This window comes from Pelodiscus sinensis, chromosome 17, assembly GCF_049634645.1.
Source record: "Pelodiscus sinensis isolate JC-2024 chromosome 17, ASM4963464v1, whole genome shotgun sequence".
NCBI classification, from domain to species: Eukaryota; Metazoa; Chordata; order Testudines; family Trionychidae; genus Pelodiscus; species Pelodiscus sinensis.
Genome location: NC_134727.1, coordinates 9,558,290 through 9,567,629, shown reverse-complemented (window position 1 = coordinate 9,567,629; position 9,340 = coordinate 9,558,290). Strand labels below are relative to the sequence as shown.

The following is a 9,340-nucleotide window of genomic DNA, read 5'->3' as shown; positions in this document are numbered from 1 at the left end:
CATGGACAAATTACCCTTCCCTGTGTCATGCATGCATCATGTTTGCTGAACTATAAGAAGTGATAATCCTAGTGTTTGAGCATTGCTTTCCTTCCATACCTCCTGTCTCTAATGGAAGTTAGCTGCCTGCTGAGCAGATATTTCTCCCACACTATTTTTCAGGTTTCTTAGAAGAGAGATTCCCATATGTACTTCTGGTTTCCTTCCCAACCTTCCTTTTATGCTGAAAAATACTGTGCACTGTTGTATTGAGACTGTATTTCCTGCTGTGGAAAAAAGACATAGCAATGGGGCCACCATTCCAGGATATGTAACAAACATTGGAAATTCTACCAAATAATTACAATAATCCTCTTTTAAATGTGTTACACCATTTGAGACATTATGCAGTTAAAATTTGTTTTTCTCTTCATTCTGAGCATTTAAAGTCATTTGTTAGAATAAATCACCTTTCAGGAGACTTAATTTTAAGGCCAGAAGTGACCATTAGGATCATGTAGTCTGACTTCCAACTAAACACAGACCAAAGCATTTCATCCAGCAGTCTCTTTTGCAAACTCATAATAGCATATTGTTACTAGACAGGGGGATATGGGATGCTCATGGCAGGGGACTGGAGATGTGTGTGGTGGGATGCAGGAGTTAGGGTTGGGGAGTGAGGAGAGGCTCAGGGTGTTGACTGGCTGAAAAGGGAACCTGCCTAAAGGAACGTCTCCATACCTGCTTGTCATCGGGTTTGTCAGGTTTCCAGCCCCTTAAGAAAAATAAACTGACTGAAATGTGGATGCTAACAAACAGAGTTTTTATTCAACAGTTCAAACAAGGTAAAGAGAGTAGCTACAACCAGGACCCCCACAACTAAAGTAAGTGACATAAAGGTGGTGCGTGACTGCAACTCGGGTGAGTTCCCTTCCCGAGGATAGGACCCAGGCAAAGAAATGGAGGATTATAAAACCACTATTGTGGACCCTCACAGCAGTGAGAGCTCCAGATTCCATCTCCAGATGATATCTCAGGAGAGAGCAATCAGTTTGTGTCAGCTCTGTTCTGGTCATGGGTGTGTGTTTGTCCTTGTTCATGAGGGGCGGCAGCTGGTGTATATGGTGCATCTGGTACTGGTCACTGTCGGCAGACAGGATACTGGGCTGGATGGACCGTTGGTCTGACCCAGTATGGCTGTTATGTTCTATGTCCTTGTTGATGAGGGATGGCAGTTGGTAGCACTCCTTGCATGCAGGTAAGTTCACCCTCCCATAACCAAAACCTATTGGCGTGGTACTGGTGTACTCTCTAAGCAGCCCCGGACTCTGCCACTCATGTAGGCAGCCCCTTGGAACTCCAGAAACAGCCCTTAAATAAGCTGCTATTGCAGGGCAGAACCTAGGTCAGGGTACATCTAGATTATATCCCTCTTTTGACAGAGGGATGTAAATTAGACACTTTGAAATTGCAAATGAAGCCAGGATTTGAATTTCCTTCGCTTCAATTGCACATTGGCATCATGGCGCTCTTTCGAAAAAGCACTATTTCAAAAGTAAAACTGCGGTCTAGACGTGGTTCTTTTGAAAATACAAGCTTTTTTCGAAAGATCCTGTAAACCCAGGGGCTGTGTCTACACTGGCACCCCTTTCTGGAAAAGGGATGCTAATGAAGACTTCGGAATTGCAAATTCCGCGGGGGATTTAAATATCCCCCGCGGCATTTGCATTTACATGGCTGCCGCTATTTTCCGGCTTGGGGATAAGCCAGAGAAAAGCACCAGTCTAGACGTGATTCTCCGGAAAATAAGCCCTTTTCCGGAGGATCTCTTATTCCTACTTTCAATTTATTTAAATCCCCCACAGATTTGCAATTGCGACTGGTCTCATCTGCATCCCTTTTCCGGAAAAGGGGTGCAGTGTAGACACAGCCCAAAAAAGTGGGAAAATGCCCTGAGGGGGGAGGGAGAAGGGTGGCCACTATGGAGGCCACGTTGTTGTTTGGAGTTTTACGTTTGGGCTCAGGGCAGAGGGTGGCTGCCAGCTTTTACCCAGGACTCACCGAGGGTGGGCAGGAGCCCAGTTGGTCACCTACCAACCCGCCCTGGGGCCAGTCAACGGGTGGTGGTGGGGCCATGCTGACTGCCTGCTGGTGCTCCCTGGGGCCCTCCCAGGGGCCACATAGGCCACCCATCGGCACCCCTCTGGGACTGGCCCAGGAGCCATGCAGGCTTCCCATTTGCACCCCCCAGGTCTGGTCCAGGGCAGCAGGGGCCATGTGGTGGCCAGCAGCTGTTTCCGGGTGTAGGCTGGAGTGGTGGGTGCTGTGGCCAGCAGCTACTCATTGGGGCACTTGCTGCCCTCACGGTGGTCATTCCAATCCCTGTGCTTGCTACCCCCTGCGATAATGCATGAGTATAACTGTCTCTGCCAAACTGTCTCTGCCTTTCCATTTGATATGACACAATCACATTCCATTATCCTGGCACAGCCAGACCCTGACTTTTCTTTAAGATCTGATAAGAGGAATCTGCATACCAAATTTGGTAGTCCTAGCTCTCACAATTTGGGAGTTCTTGAACAAACAGACACATCCAGATGGACAAATAGACATTTCTAAAATATATTGTAAGAAGATAAGTAACCCCCAGAACACATTTGGAAGCCAATGGAGCAGGCTGATATCTCAGAGGATCCTAGCTCCAATGAGTTGTAAAACTTCCTTTTGTCAGGTTAGGAGGCTAGAGATCAGAGTTAAAAAGCCTTGCACAGGAAGAAAAGTAAGTTAAGAGGTGGTTATTTAGCAGCAGCTGCCTAGGAAGATGGGTTGAGAGAGTCTGTGTGGAGAGAGTATACAAAATTTGGATTTCCCAGCTCTAGGCAATAGCATTAAGGAAAATGCATACAGTCTGTTTCATTGTACTTAAGATACATTTTTGCTCATAAGCTTTTGTTGTGCATATGAATAATGTTGCTTTGTGTGGTCAGTGCCCTGGGTAGGTGTTTCAACACTTACCACTATCATTGCCCCAGAGGCAACAGAATTTCAGGGTATGGATGTAAGTCTGAGCTGCCAAAGTAAATTAGGGTTGAAACATGCAGGAATACAACCCTGGTCCCAATCTGAGTGTAAAAATTACACTATTCCATCCTGAGAAAGGTAATAGCTCCAAGTTTGAGATGTGACTGGGTACGCTTGGAGATCAGAAGGGCTTAGATGTTCAGTTTTCCCTATTTACGAACACTTGCTATTACTGGAAATCGCTCCACAATATAGGTACTTGTAACCTCGAACAACACACCTATTAACCGTCTCTTAGATAAATTAAATGACTAGAACTTCTAAAGGCATATTTTCTAGAGCTTAAATAAGTTTGGCAACAATTTTCTGAACATCCCCTTTTTTTAAGTGAGGACAAGAAAGCTGGACACAATAATGTAGAGTGTTTAAAAAAGGGTCTCAATAATGCCACGTAGAGAGATTATGTCACCTCCCTATTCCTTTCCTCTTGAACTCACGAGAATACATACATCATCCCACTGGGAGCATAGGTGAAGTTGGCTGTTATCTGTCATGACCTCTAAATACTTTCAGGCTACATTTCAGGACACATCTCTCCATTTTGGGTGCTGTTCATTTTTGTTCTTAAATATATAACTTTGTAGTTGTCTATCTTAAAATGGGTATTGTTCAAAATGAGGCCTCCCTACCAAGAAAGGCAGGTCTCTCTAACTAAAGTCTGTTTGCCTCTCCATTGCTTTTTGTTTATAATTTTAAAATTAGAACATAAGAACATAAGAACGGCCGTACTGGGTCAGACCAAAGGTCCATCTAGCCCAGTATCCTGTCTACCGACAGTGGCCAGCACCAGGTGCCCCAGAGAGGGTGGACTGAAGACAATGATCAAGCGATTTGTCTCCTGCCATCCCTCTCCAGCCTCTGACAAACAGAGGCCAAGGACACCATTTTATCCCCTGGCTAATAGCCTTTTATGGACCTAACCTCCATGAATTTATCCAGCTTCTCTTTAAACTCTATTATAGTCCTAGCCTTCACAGCCTCCTCTGGCAAGGAGTTCCACAGGTTGACAACACGCTGTGTGAAGAAGAACTTCCTTTTATTAGTTTTAAACCTGCTACCCATTAATTGTTAGTAATTTTATGTTCTTCTAGATTTTTTACAAATATCTGGAATAGCATTGAGCCAAAAATAGATGGTTGTGACCCCACTTCGACACACCCCTATTGGATAAGGATTAACTATTTACAAATACTTTTTGAAAGTTACCATTAGCTAGTTTAAAATGGTTTTTATCAGAATGTTATGTAGCAGTGTCAAATGCCTTACAGAATCTAATATATGCAGTAGAGTTGTAGTTATGTCAGTCCCAGAATATTAGACAAAGTGGGTGAAATAATATAATTTATTGGACCAACTTCTGTTGGTGAGAATCCAAGTATGTTATGCCAACATAACCTTTGTCAGCCAAACTTTTTGTCATCAAAAATTGCATCTTGTTTGTTTGACAAGAGTAGGCCTATTTTCTAGGAATCTATCAATGTAGGCTATACTTCCTGTTTGGGACAACTTGCCCCTTAAAAGCCATTCACTTTTGAATACATCTTTACTATTCATTTTTGTAGTTTACAATTTGTCTATGGGCTCAGAAATTCTTTCCATTAACTTAGCTGTCACAACCTTCCTACATAAAGGTCTGTTAGTAGAATCTACGCACATCATGTGAGAACTTAATCTGCAGTGTGTGACACAGACATCTATTCTGAAATGGTGTGGAAGATGTTGCACGTGATTCACCCTTGTATGTAGGCTTAGTCCTCAGGCAAGTGGACTGTTTATAAATTTAGCAAACTCTGCTAACACACACTCCGCTAACCCCACTTCTCAATTAACCTTGAAGAGCTGAGAGATACTTCCCCGCTGATTTCTGGATTGCTCCTTACAACTCCTGTTCTTCGTTGACAATTAGAAAACTATAGTCACAGTCAGAAAATTAACTCTGCTGTAGTTTGACTCCAACGAAATGTTGATAGCATGCTTCTCTACCTCTGCTGGTGGACCATATATGAGTTTGCTTTGCTTCTCCACACAGACTTGCTGTTTTATGGAATACAGAATTGAAGGGAGTTATGTTTTACTAGTACTATTAGAAAAAAAACTCTGCTGCTGTGGATTATATGTTTCTATGATTCCTTTACTACTGTTTTACATAACCTGATTAATTTAAGCTGCTACTTTTTTGGGGCTTGCCAAGTAGCTGGCGAGTTTTATAGGATCCTATCAAGTGCTGTATAGCAGCCTGCTGTTCATTTCTTTCTTGAACTTCTGGTTTGCTTTGATGCAGCTTTTTACTCCTGATTCCAGGAGTCTGTCAGAAAAAAAGAAAAACTGAAGTCTACCACATAATACCCAACAATACTTATGTTTTCAAATTGCTTTACAGTAATGAATAAATACATCATCATGACCTACCTTTGAGGCAACTAATTGTAGTGGCATGAAGGAAAACAAGAGTCAAAGCTAACTTGGATCATTAAACAGATGTCCATTGTGGAAGTTAAGGCTCTGTGTTGTATTGCTCAAGTCTGTTACCTCTTTCCTAGGGCCTGCAGGGTAACTCGATAAAAGTCCTATAACTCCTCACAATGTGAAGGAAACAATCTCACCATCAATCTCACCTGAGGTCTTGTCTTTACATACAGGAGTGCAGTTGTTACACTTTAGTGAAGTCACTAGTACACCGACAAAAGAGCTTCTCCAGTTAGGCTGTGTCTACACTAAAGGGTTTTTGTGCATAAATGTCTGTTTTTGTGTAAAAAAACCTGCGCAACGTCGCCACCTCAAGCGCATTTTTGTGCAAGTAAATTTACAGTGAATCAACAAAACAGGGCTTTTTGTGGTATAGATATTCCTCCTTTTGCAAGGAATAACTCCTTTTTGCACAAGAGCTCTTGCGCAAAAAAGTGTGTGTAGATGGCAAACAGGCTGTTTTTGCAGAAAAAAAACCCTATTGAAACAAGCACAGGTGCCCTGGTGGCCATTCTGTTAATGGTAATCAGAGATTTCTTGCGAGAGAGGGTCCATGCAGTCTGGATGCTCTCTTGCACAAAAGTGCATCACTTTGTGCTTTTGTAGTGCGGATGCACTCTTGCACAAGAAGTTTTTGCAGGAAGATTTCATCTGCAAAAAGCTTCTTGCATCAGAAGCCTGCAGTGTAAACGTAGCCTTGGACTAGTTAGCTACCATCTCTCAGGACAATAGATTATGTTAATGGGAGAAGCTCTCCCACCTACGTAGCACTGTCTTCACAGGGAGTGGGGTAGTTGGTATAAGTATGTAGCTCAGGTGTGTGGATTTTTCACACCCTTAAGCAATGTAGTTATACCAGTATAGGCATCTAGTGTAAACCTGGCCTAAGTCTTCCAAGCAGAAGAAACAGGAAAAACTTAAAAACCAACAAATAGTCTAGTAGCACCTTAAAGACTAACAAAACGCAACCCACAGTCTATGGCCTCAACTTCCCTAAAGCTCCATTATTTCTAACATAGAAATATTGATCAGATAGGCTATGCACCGAATTGTTTCAAAGCTAAGGCTGAGCCAAAATGGTGCATCCTTGAAAGAGAGATATAAGAGGGCTGGGGCCATGTGCTTGGACTAATGACAACCACTGTGAAGAAATTCCTCTCCTGTTCTCATTTTGTCCTTCAGTGTGCTATAGATACTGAACTCACTACACCCAAATTCTATTGAATCCAAATGGGTTTCTTTGACATCACAAGAGGTGTTCTGGGCTTCTGAATGCCATATGCTGTTTTGCTCAAGCATCCTTACATTTCCAACCGGGGGCAAGCTAGTCTGGGACAGTTGGGACAGTTCTCAGACTAAAATTTTAGTATTATTACATAGAAAATGAAACCAACCATCTCTATGTCATACATGTAATTAATGCAAAGCGAACAAACACTATTTGTCCTATCTCCTATACAAAATTGGGAACGGTTTATCAATAAAGCTTCAGTTTCTGTGGGGCCCTCCTATATGTGCCCTCTGTGCTCCCAGGGAGTTTACAAAGTAGTGGAGACTGAAGGGGGAGAAAAAGGAGTGCCCCATAAAGGTGTGTATGGTTACAGAATTAGACAGCAGGTCCTATAATGGAAAGAAGAGTTCGGCTCCAGACTTAAGAGTAGTCCCAAGGATGCCTTACAACACTTGGGGATCCTCCTGCAGGTTCTTCTAGTAACTTCCCCACCAGCCCGGCTGTTTAGGCCGCAGCTGAAACTGAGCAGCCAATGTGTTTAGGAAAGGCGCTGAAGGGAGGGCAGCCCTGGCAGCGTGCCTGTCTGTTAGGGCGTCCTGGCCCTCTCCCCCAGCCACGGGCAGGCTCAGAGCTGACGGGCCATTCCAGCCGGCGCGTGGCTTTCCCCTTCCCCACGCGGCCCTTAGCACTAGCGCCCTCCGCCCCCGCTCGCTCGGCTTGGGCGATCTGCCGGTGCAGCCCCCCCAGTGAGCACCCAGCAGCTCAGCGGCGGGTTTGCAGCTGGCGAAATGCGAGCAGCCGGGAATGCAGCGCCACCAGCAAACCCCGGCCCCAGCCTCCTGGACACGCCGCACCAAAGCTCGGCGGCTCGGTAGCGGCGTGACGGCAAAGCGCGGCAGGCCTGGTGCTCGCGCCCTGCCTCGCCTCGGGCGCACCCAGCCGAGGCACCCCAGAGGCAGCCGCCGCTTGCGCTTGCTGCAGCCGCCGCCGCCTCCCGGCCGTGCCTGTGCACGGTGCCCCTGCGCGCGCGCTGCCTGCCTGCTGCCGAGCCCGGGATTGGCTCGCGCCCCCCATTCAGGGGCTCGTGCAACCTGGTGTCTGCCGGGCTGGATTCAGAGAGCAGCTGGCACTGAGCTGCTTGGGTAGCTCGCAGGCGGTAGCCGCGGCTCAGTCCGTCGCGGAGGCGCAGCTCTCAGGAGGCAGGCGCTGTGGGGAGGAGGCTGGCGGGGCGCGCTGGGATATTGCAGCGTCTCTCCCTAGAGGTGCCCTAGCCCCCCCTCAGTGAAGGAATCCGCGCGGATGCTGAACACTGGGTTAAGTTATCACCCAGAGATGGTGTGAGGGACTCAGGCTGCTCAACCTGCTGCTGCTGCTGCTGGTAAATGCTCTTCACTTCTTATTTGGCTACATGCTTAAGGCTTTTTGCTCTTGCTTTTCATTCTGCAACACAGCGCCTAATCTGCAGCACTGTCTCGCGCTCTCTCTCCCTTTCTTGTGTCTCTTCTTTAATTGTGTTAGCACAGTTGACAACTTCTGGTATGTCTCATAACCAGACTGCGAGCGGTTTGTCTCCTGGAACCTTTTAATTCAGCACTTGGAGAGGTCATTAGTTGCACGAGTTCCAGGGAGCCGGGAGAGATCGTCGCTTATTTCCCTGCTGCTTTCCTGCCCATTAATTTTCATCTCCGCTTGTTGAGATATTTTCCCCAAGTGTTTAAATGTTGTCTTTGTGATTTTAGGTTTGTTTGGTGCCCCCCTCCCACCGATTCAAGCGCAATTTTCTTTCAGTTGTTACCAACAGAGCAGAAAGGTATCGCTGGTTTAGAAACTATCATGAGCACAGGGCATGTTGGTTAGAAATCGGGAAAGGAGGCATTTGTATTCCAAAAGGGAATTTAAAAAAAAAAAAAGCTGTTTTGCATCATTGCTGCAGATTTGCAGGAGGCAATAAAGGACATCGCTACTCATGTTGCTTGTAAAGATGATAAACACAGAAGTGCTTTAGTGCATCATCAACAGTCCAGTGCTTGAGCTGTTGCTCAATTGTACTTAATAATAAATTCAGGGCTGTGGAGGGAGAGAGATTGGTGGCATTGTATTCCCCACATTGCTGAGACAATGTACATTTGCTAACGCCACACCAAAGACCTGGTTAGACCTTACATGGAGTGACAGTTTGAAGAGATTTTTTTTGTTTCTGTTTCTTGTATACTCACAATGAAATTTAAATTAGCCAGCCCAATGAATGCAAATGGAACTCTTTTAACTCTTTTTTTACTTCACGGTAATACTTCTTTTTAAATTCTTGATGGCAGGATTTTTAAAAAATATATTAGAAGACACATTTTTACATACTATTTGTTTTAGGTAAATTCATACTACTTAAATAACAGTAAGATTCAAATTAGTTTTAGCATTTTATTCATATTTTCCTCCACCCCCACTCACTACAGGTCATGGGGGTGGAGAGAAGGGACACAGATAAATAAAAATCATGGTGGGTCAATATGTAATGACAAGACAGCAGTATCACAAGAAAACTTCTATTTATAATTCTAAAATTGTTGCAAACCCAATTATATG

The 9,340-nt window shown here is 44.8% G+C and overlaps 1 protein-coding gene across 3 annotated transcripts in view; it reads left to right on the top strand.

Annotated features, from left to right (window-relative positions):
• The first annotated feature begins 7,256 nt into the window (after window positions 1-7,256).
• Window positions 7,257-9,340, top strand: part of TENM2 (teneurin transmembrane protein 2) — a 1,107,817-nt gene continuing 1,105,733 nt past the window's right edge. For all 3 annotated transcript variants that reach the window (XM_075900181.1, XM_075900179.1, XM_075900180.1), the window contains exon 1: window positions 7,257-8,135. The gene's annotated coding sequence lies outside the window, so the exon portion shown is untranslated. The remainder of the gene's footprint in view (window positions 8,136-9,340) is intronic.